Raw genomic sequence first — 10,813 nt, forward strand, 5'->3', positions numbered from 1 at the left:
CAGAAGCTGTAGTGTGGTAGGTTAAATCACATCTGCAGACCACCAGTGAGTTAAAATAATTGATCATATTAGCTCATTGCAAGACAAATGTTGCAGTTCTACCTGGATGTTGCCAGATTTAAGTACAGTGTATAGAATTGCCAATAGCTACGGGAAGGAGAGCCAAACAATGTGATGCTGAGCTGTGATTATCACCATTAAAATGAAAGTTCTAAAGATGGACCACTTTGGAGTCAGTCATAACATGTCTACTAAGACCTTTTTATCTATAACTTGATCTTGTATCATCTCCACAAGAAGAAAAAAGAGGAGAACAAACATAAAATCAAGTTTCAAAAAGTGGTTAGATTTGTCTTCTTTGTTTATGCAAATATTTTACAGACTGGTGAAACAATTTTTTCACAGTCTTAACCATAGAAGATGACAAGTAAGCCATGCAATACTCAGCTACTGTCAAAGGAGTAGATCAAGCTTGTTAGTGAGGACAGAGCTGTCAAATTACAGAAGTCACTCCAAAAGTAATGCCTCCTATTTATTTCCACAGTAATTGATACAAAAAAGAACAATAACATTATCACACAGAGTAAATTCTCTGCTACAAAAAACTATTTTTCAACATAGTCACCATCATTAGCAGTGCTTTGTAGTCAGCAATGAGCAACAGCCTGCATGCTGTGCTGATAAAAATCTGCACAGCCATCCAGAACATGGCTTGTCTTTCACATAGATATCACCACTATTTAAATGCACCACGCATCACCTCACTGTGCTTGTATCCCCTGTTTGGTCTCCACATATGTTCAGCAAGCATCGGTGAATGTGAAAGAGTGCCATATTTTCCTCATGAAGGAATTCAGTGACAGACCTTTGCTTCATGTGCACTGCTGTGTCAGTTGCCATTTTGTCAGTGTCCCTCTGCTGCAAGCAACTGAGAGTTACTGGTGGTACAAAAAAGATAGGTGGAAGGAGGGAACAGCAGGCACATGTAAGGACGCAGGCACGTATGTCACACAAAGGAAACAAGAATTTGTGACATACTATGGACATTACTTAAATACCATAATATTGAAGCATCCATTTAATGATATATCTTTAACAAGAAGTAGAATACTAAGTATTCTATGTAGGAATAAAGTGTAATTATTATATTTTATGTCTAAGTAATGAAGGATGAATATAAAAAAGTAATAAAGTACTGTCCTTGTGAAGATGAAAGGTACAAAATTCATATCTGTCAAATACAAAATTTCAATTTAAAGTGTTAAAAACACTTCTCCCAATTTTTTCTTTCTCAATAAATAATACTTAAAGCATTGTATTATTTTCTTTCTTTGCCTTTTAATTGAGTTCCTAGCAGAGTACTTTTCATACATTTTGCATCTACACAGATTTGGTACTCTTTTGGAGACTGATATATGTGGCAGCCAGAGCTGAAAAGTCAAATTGAAACACTGATGATGTTTCTTCAAGAAGTTATTTCACATGCCATTTAAAAATTTTAAAAAACAAACTGATAGCTTAATTCCTCAGAGTGAATATAAGTCAAGGGATATAGTGAAAATGATAACATCAAAGTGAATATCAAATAAACATCAGGTGAAAATCAGATTGTTTCAAATGCAAACACATTTTATAACTATAAAAGCTGAAGATAAAAGCAGTGTAAGCACACAAACCTGCACATCCTTAGAATAAAGCTCAAAGAATCCCTATGTTGCAAGGATAATGTAGCACGTCCATTATTCAGTGATTTTTGTCATAAGTGGATGAAATACCGACCAAAGTTTTTATAACTAACATAATCCAAATGTCTGGTGCAAGTCCTTGACTACCTTTGCTGTAATATTCCTTTTAAATGCTCCTTTTAAAGTTCATGAACTCATTTATTTAAACCAGATATATAAATTCACTCCTTCTCAAGGTGTTTTAAACAAATTAGAGCAAGGAAATGCACAGGTATTTTCTTTACAGATCTGGATGTGTTGGATTTATGTGTTTTTTTGTTTTGTTTTGTTTTGTTTTCCTAATGAGTACAGGGATGCTTTTGTGGTCACTGTACTAATCACTGTCTTTACTAAAGACAGTGGAAAAAGGAACTGTTAATTCTGCAGTTCATGACAAGAAAACTATGCCAAGAACCATGAAGTATTGCCTAATATAAGGAAACAAAAATGCTGACAAAACACCACATGTAATTCTCTGTTTTCTCACCTCGGGCTATTTCTTTGATGAAGCAGAAGTCAGATTTCTGTCTTTCAGGGACTTTCAGAAGCATTATACTGAATTAAACCTCAAGGCTATTCCATCTAAAATCCAGAATTAAGACTTCAGTAGTGCTCAGTCAATTTGGTAAAGAGATTTTCTTGTAGGCATATGTGTAAGGCACATAGGAAACAGAGCTGATTGAGTTTGATACAGAAACTGTTAGGCATTTATTGGCATTCCCTATGCTTTGGGGCTTTTGAACCAGGGTACAATACAACACTTTCACTGATATTTAGTAGATGCAAGAATATATACACTTTTTTCTTCCTTCCCACATTTAGTCTTTATGTCAAGGTGCTGACATCAGGTATTGCCAGCTCCAATAGCCCCACTGGAGGGCACAACTGGGCCCAGCAGCCAATATGATAGCACCTCAGGGGTAACCTATTTAAGAAAGAGCAAAATTTTAATCAAAGCACTTAGATGGCAGCTACTGTGCCATTACCAGTAACAACCTGCATCATTTTTAGCTTTCTGTTTTATTCCTCATGATAAACATAATGGAATATAAACATTATCCCAATGTAAGTCTATCTTACTAAGTAAAGTTGCAGTAATGCTTGCCTTTATGCAAAGTGATATATCTGTTGAAATGTAGGCCTCCTGGGGAAAAACAAACAAAGCAGCTCTTGCTACTACATGGACTAGTCTTTTAGTTAAGAGGTCTTTAGCATCTAAGTATATATCCTTCCTAATTTAAACTCCAGGATAGGCTCAAGAAACCTCTGATTCACCTGAGTATTGAAAGTTTGTACACCATCGAGTATACCCAGACAACCTGTTGTAGGCATCCTACTTTCACAGACAGGTAGAAAGATAGTAGAAAGAACACTGAGTATAATTAGCTTGCTCAAGGCAGCCTGCATAGTTTCTACATCCTTTTGACAGTCTCCTATGACATCCTTGTTTTGAAAGTTAGAAAAGTGTGGGGTAGGTGAGTGGATGATGAGGTGGACTGAGAACTGACTGACTGGCAGAACTCAAAAGTTGTCATCAAAGATACAGAGTCTGGTTGAAGGCCTGTAACTAGTGATGGGAGTTTATGATGGATCCTCTCTTGTCTAACATTTTCATCAGCAACCTGGATGAAGGGATAGAGTCCAACATCAGCAAGTTTGCTGATGATACAAATCTGGGAGGAGTGGCTGACACACTAGAAGTCTGTGCTACCGTTCAGCAAGACCTGAACAGTCTGGAGAGTTGGGAAGGAAAGAACCTGATGAGGTTTAACAAGAGCAAGTGTGGAGTCTTGTACCTGGTGAAGATTAATCACAAATATCAGAACAGGCTAGGAGATGACCTGCTGGAGTGGACCTCTGCAGAGAAGGACCTGGGCATTCTGAAGAATAACAGGCTGGCCATCAGTGTGCCCTGGTGGCCAAGAAGGCCAATGGCATCCTGGGGTGCTTTAAAAAGAGTGTGGCCAGAAGGTCTAGGGAGGTGATTCTGTCCCTCTACTCTGCCCTTGTGAGGTCACATTTAGAACACTGTGTCCAGTTCTGGGGCCCATAGAACAAAAAAGACAGGAATGTCCCTGGAATGAGTCTAGCGGAGGGCCACAAAGATGACTAAAGGCCTGGAAGCATCACTCTTATGAAGAAAGGCTGAGTAACTTGGGTCTGTTCAGTCTGGGGAAAAAGACTTGAGAGGAAACCTGATTAATGATTATAAATATCTAAAGGGAGTTGGGAGTCAAATGAATGAAGCAAGGCTCTTCTTGGTGGTGCATAATAATAGGCCTAACACTTGAACACAGAAAGGGTGTGGAGCACTGGAGCAGGCTGCCCAGGGAGGTTACGGAGTCTCTGTCTGAGGAGGTATTCATGGCCTGTCTAGATGCCTTTCTGTGTGATCTATTCTAGAGAGCCTGTTCAGAAAGAGTTTTGGACTTGATAATCTCTTGAGGCCCCTTACAACTCCTGCAGTTCTGTGATTCTGTGACTCTGTGACTCTGTGATCCTCTTCTTGCACATACTTTCTGGGGAATGTATGTGTGGTATCTTGTAGCAAAGAGAGGGATGCAGGTAAGAAACTGCAGATTTTTATCTTCTTGTGTCATAGCAAAGCACAGAATCTGCTGACTCTGACAGGCTACTTAGAAGCATAATTAACATTTTTTACCCGCACTTTAAAGCAGACCAATGTCAGTATTCCCAAAATCCATAACCACTGTAGGCACCGGCCCCTGATGCAACAAAAACTACTTAGGATGGATGGACATAAGTACAGCAGATGATTAAAAAAAAATAATAATAATAATAATAATAATAAAACAAAAGACAAAACAGAACAACAACAACAAAAAAACTATAGAACTTCTGTAACTTTTTTCTTTTCATTCTTTTATTATTATTATTTTTAATTTATACTCTCAATTTATTTTAATTAAGCTCGGTCAAAGTGAATCAAGGCATGAAGAAGTCTTAGTGGTTATTAATTGAAACTGAGATTTTAAGTTAAATATCTGTTGGAGATTAAATATAAAGTACGTAGGCTATTTGTAGGACACCAGAAATTACTGTGTGCTATATATCTCTTTATGCTGGCTCAGGATGGAAGAAATAATGCCAAAATATCACCAGCTGGTCTACTTTCAGAGAACTTCAGGTCAGGAAGTTGCTTTGCTCTGAAGGATGCCAAAGTCATTCCTACTGTAAATCATCTTCCTAGTGTCATATCAACTGTGAATCTAATCTGTTCAAATATGAATTTGATACTATGCTATCTCTATATGCAAAGCAAGAGAGAAATATTTAAAGTAGTGATAATTTAATGTATTCATTTCTTTAGATTGCTTAAATATTCATACACCCAAAGCTCTGGGTGCACACACAAAATATTAATAGAAAATCCAGGAACATAATGAAGTCATATGATATATGTCTCAGAGCTACTTTGTTAGAGGGAAACTGCTGCAATCTAAAAGCTGTATTGCTCTCCAGAGTTGTTTGATTTTTTCCTTCTTTTTCTTTGACACAAATATTACTAGAAAATTTTAGGAATAGAACTTTGGTTTTTCAAATACTGTTTGCAACATAAAATGGAAAAATAAAAAGAGATAAAGACGAGGGAGCAGGAGAGAGAGGAAGAAATGGAAGGACTGGGAGAGAGTACAGGGGAGAGAAAAAGGAGATAAGGGAGCAGGGAAAAGAAAGGCAGTGGAAGAAACAGAAACTGAAAATAGCAAAATAAATGGAAACAATAAAATAAATGACAAAAAGGAAAAGGAGAAGAAAAAGAAATAAAGAGCAAAAAGAAAAAAAAAAGGAAAAAAAAAAGCAGAAGCAAACAAAAAAAAAGTAGAAAAACAAAGAAGAGAGAAAGAAAAAAAAAAAAAGGAGAAAAAATTAAAGAACAAATCAAAAACAAGGAAAGAAACAAGTGTATGTACTTGTTCAGTATAATTACCAGGGCAAAAATGTGCATTCTAAAATAGCTTACTAGGATAGAGCTTTATGGTCCATTAGGCTTTTTCAAAGCAAAACACATATCTATTTGAAAAGCCTTCAATCAGGAAATTTGAAAACTGTTTACCATCTCAAGCCTCCTCAAAAAAAAATTCATCTGACCTGATGAGACAAATCAGGACCACAGTGGTGATTTAATGGAGCAATCAGCAATGTGTCAAATCTGATTGATGTGTCCCTTCAGAAACCTGACAGGTGATTTGATCCCCACCAGCACAGACAAATCTTCCCCAGAAGACATTATTGCTAACACAAGCTGTGGAAAGATTTTTTGTCAACTGTTTTTTATTTTGCCCTTGAATTGAGGTGATTTTTCGTTGTTGCTGTTCAACCCCTTTGCTTTGACTTGATTTGAATAGTATTGTCCTGACCTAAAGACGTTATTTATGACAGAACATAGCTCTTACTTTTCAAAATGTCAAATGCTTTATCAGCTGCTAAAAGTTATTTCTCTGCTAAAGCTAACTTAAGAGAGTAATAAATGCAGTTTTCATGAAACACCAGTTCTAATGGCTATAAATGTACCATAAAACAATGACATTCACACTAAGAACCATGGTTATCTTCTTTCTGAGCTTTTAAGAAAGTGAGTTAATATAGAGCAATTGTAAAGAAAGGTAGAGAACAGACAACAAGCATAATTTGATTGAGTGCTCGTTTTACTTCAATACATACAAATTTTACATAATGTGATGATTTAATTTTATAAAGTATACATATTTGAAAGCTTTATTAAAGTGTGATAAAAATTTCATCTGCAGTTTGTGTCATGAGTACTCTACATGAGTAGCCTTGATGCTTCCAGTTCTATTTAAAATGTCTCTGTCCTCCTTGCTTTACAGTCCATTCACAGCCTTACACACAGAAGCTGGTTCTTACTGTAATTTGACGTATTAGGCATCAGATATATGGTGGTCCTGTGTGTATTATCGGATGTCTTCCCTGCTAAGGTCAGGGATATAGATGGCATTATAAATATTTTACACTATAAGGTTATATTCAGTTACATATAATTAGTAAGTTTGAGTACTCAGTTTCTGTAATTCTGTGTGAATCACTAAATAAATAAATAAATAAATAAATAAATAAATAAATAAATAAATAAAAATGAACAGTGTGTGAACAAACATCATGCTCAACAAAGAGCAAAGAAGGTAGCCTGACTTCCTTCTGCCAGGGCAACTCAGTTTAGCTGTGCAGCTTGCTGTGATGGAGCTGAGGGAGATTTCTGGAGTGCAAAGATAAAGTGATCATTGCATCTGCATTCTTTCTTGCTTTGCTGCCTGCTCAATCCAGTGCTGTGGGGCCTGGGAGAAAAAGCATGTTGCTGGCACACCAAGCAAGCACCCTCCACTGAGGCTCACCCAGCAGTATAATTTAGTTTTCTGTACTGGGGATTATGTGACAAACACTGTACAGTACAAAGATGGAGCCATCTTTTGTTTCTTAGCCTTTCAAGGTGCTCTGTTTGCTTTTTCAGCTGCAAGCAACAATCAAGAGCATTAGTTACAGGTACATGAACTGGAGTGTGATGGATAACGGATGTGAGTGGTAGGTAAGCTGATAGACTGGCAGATTTACAACTGAAGGGAGAAAATATAACCAGTTTAACATACAAATTTTATTTTTATAAATAGTTTCTCCACATTAGATCTGCAAGTAATTTCCATTAAAAAGTATGAGTTAGTAAGTTAGTAAATTGGGAAGAGAAAGCAAAAACTTAGGTCTACATTTTGGTGTTTATTTTTCTTTATGAAGTATAAAAAAGGTCTGTTTAACCTCTGATCAGTTGAATAAGGTAATTATTTGCCATGCATTAGTAGTAATATGAAATTTCATATAAAGCATGCGTGATCTGAATCAAGAGCATGTAAGGTCATTTATTTTTAATGATGTCAGTTCATAATTAAAATCAACACAAGGGGTTTATTTTTGGAGGATGGAAGCTAATCTTTAAATGCGCTTGTTACAGATCTTGTGTCCAATCCCAGTCTGGCTGCATTATTAAAATGTATTTGGTGTGCTTCTCTAACAAAAATCAATTTTAACACCTTTCTGCAAACAAATTCCTTCCTGTTAGAACCATTTTCATTTGTAATTATAGAATCATCAGTGTAACAAGATACAATTGGAATTTGAAGAGTATAGTTTATTTTTTAATTACCATTAATGAATAATTGAAATTATATTAATGAAAATAAATTTGAATTTATGACTTTTTCCCTTCTTAAAAAAAAATCCATTTATAAAATGCTCATCACAAGAATACCTGTACATGTTCCACACTTTGAACTTGTCATTAAATAGCCCAAGCAGAAACAAAAAAATATGACTGTATATTTCAGTTATCTCCTAGATTATGTGCACATGTATTTGGCCGGTTGGGTGCCTACAGTGAAATTGAGTCTCTATTAAATTGAAGACAAAATTTCTAGTGATGTCAAGAGGTCAGTATTTCACCTATGGAACTGCATAGCATAATCAACCAGGAATATCTTTGAGAAAAAATCTTGTTTTCATGTCCTTCAGCTCTAACCTGAAATATAATGATTACCCTTAGCCCTGATTAACTTCCATATAGTCTGAGGGTGTTCAGTACTTTCTCAGCAGCTTACTAATACTACAGCACAGCCTGAAACTAAGATTGTATTAAAGGTACGTGAGGGTCTTGCTGGCTCTGTGGACATGGAATCCCATTTGCTCCTCTCAACCTTAAGGCCAAAGACTCAGCCTTTGAAGCTATTGGAAGTTATTCTTTGATGATGACTGGAAAATGCTTTAAGATATTTGTCTGACCTAGCTTTATCCATCCAAAAGTTGAACATTTGATCTGAGTTTTCATAAATTTTAACTTCAACTATTACATTTTTTTTTTCACAAGAATAAAAAGCTGGGTGTCGAGATTTCCTAAGATCTGCTCTAGATATCCAAAGTTTTGTGGGCTGCTAAGACTATTCCACAGGCACTGAGATGTGCTATTCAGCTGGAGTTACCAGCAAGCAGGATTGTGGCATTTGGAAATATTAAGAACATTCAGGATGTTGAACTAGATAGAAACTGTATGTGCATTCCTTCACATTGTCTGTTCTAACCACACAATCAGGAACTGGACTGAAGGTAGAGTTTGACAAGTTGTGTTTAGTGAGGCCACATCCAGTTGGCAGATGATCTGTAGGAGTGTTCCACAGAGCTCAATTCAAGGGCCAGTCCTATTCAGCATTTCTATCAATAATCTGGGTACTGGAGTGGAATGCATCCTTAAGAAGCTTACTGAGGTGCTGTTAATTCTCTGGAGAGACAAAAGTCTTTGCAGAGAAATCTAGATATACTGGAGCACTGTGTAATCATCAACAGCATGTTCCATTCAGCAATGGAAATTGTTGGGTTCTGCACCTGGGATGGAGAATTGTTGGACCAGCAGTGTGCACTTTCAGTCCAGAAGGCCAGCTGTGTTCTAGGCTGCATCAGAAAAGGTGTGCCAGAAGGGAGAGGGAGGTGATGTTCTTCCTCTACTCTGCTCTTGTGTAGACCCTCCTGGATTGCTGTGTCCAGGCCTGGTGACCCTAGTACAGGAGGAATGCAGAACTGTTTAATGGGTCCAAAGGAGGGCCACAAAGATTATCAAAGGGAAAGAGCACCTCTCCTATGAAGAAAGATTGAGAAAGTTGGGCTTGATTAGCTTTGAGAAGAGAAGGCTCTGGAGAGACCTCTTTGTAGCCTTCCAGCACTTGGAGGGATTTTATGAACAAAAGGGGGGACTGACTTTTTACACTATTTAATAGTGCTAAAACAAGGGGGAATGGCATTAAACTATAATGGGAAATTTAGGTTGGATGCTGGGAAGAAATTTTTTACTCATGGGGAGGTGAAGTACTGGAACAGGTTACCCATCAAAGCTTTGGTTGCCCCATTTCTGAAGGTGTTCAAGAACATCCATTATAATTTGATGCAGCCCTGGGCATCCTGATCTGGTGTTTAGCTACCTTGCCCATGTCAGGGGGGTTGAAGGTAGGTAATCTGTAAGGTCCCTTTCAGTCTAAGCCATTCTATGATTCGAATCTTAATCCTATTCATATTGTATTCTATAACTTACTCACAGTCTTGGTATTGATGGCTTTTCTAAATAAAAGTATAAACAAAAAGACTATCATTTCTACTTTTCCTAAGACAGTCTCCTTGGATATAGTTAAAGTATGTCTTGTTATATGTAACATCTCAGTGAGATTTAGTTACGGTGCATGTGTTGCTCTAACAGCGTCACCTGATAGGAAAACATAAAACAAGAAATAACAATGAGTGACAACCTGGCTGCTTGCATTTATGTCCATATGTTAGGCTTACTCAAAAAGTAAATAAATAAATAAATAAAAATATTTCAGTATGCCAGTTAGAGATAGTTAGCAATTACAGGTGGGTAGAAAAATAATCATGAAGCATCTTAAATTTATACTAGGTAAGGAAAGCAATTTATCAAGTTGATGGCAAGAAATAGATTTAGAAATCAGTTTATCTTATCATTTTACAGCATACAAGGAGACATTTCTTCCTTCAAGGTTATGATATGCCATATGTCTTTCTCCATAGGTTTGCCAAAAGTCACTTAATACCATATGTCCTAAAACATTTGTTTTTCTAGTAGTAGCTCAGCTTTAGTGTGCAATATCCAATGAAAATATTCAGGAAATGATAATATTTGTGCTTTTCTACTGTGAGACATGTAGTTTTTTTGGTACAAGTTATCGTGAGAGGCCTGTATATTGTAATCCTTAATACTGACCTCTCATTAAGACAATTTTAATAGCCACATGCATTGTTCAAACTCCGACAATGCTCTCAGCTGATAGGATAAGTTTCTTGGTGTGTGCAGGAGGACGCTAACCCAAACAGACCAATCCATCTTTCCCTAACAAAATAATTAAAATTTCAGAGTTCTGGGAAACAGTGACAAAACAGTGTTTCAGAAGTGGTGTAAAATCACAAAATATTTGCCAGTGTAGCCTTGGAGTAAGGGGTTAGCATCCCTCATCTCTAATTCTTCCCTTCTTCCTTACAGCTATTAGATATTTGACTTTTCAAATAGT

Source organism: Excalfactoria chinensis, chromosome 3 (genome assembly GCF_039878825.1).
Source record: "Excalfactoria chinensis isolate bCotChi1 chromosome 3, bCotChi1.hap2, whole genome shotgun sequence".
Classification (NCBI taxonomy): domain Eukaryota; kingdom Metazoa; phylum Chordata; class Aves; order Galliformes; family Phasianidae; genus Excalfactoria; species Excalfactoria chinensis.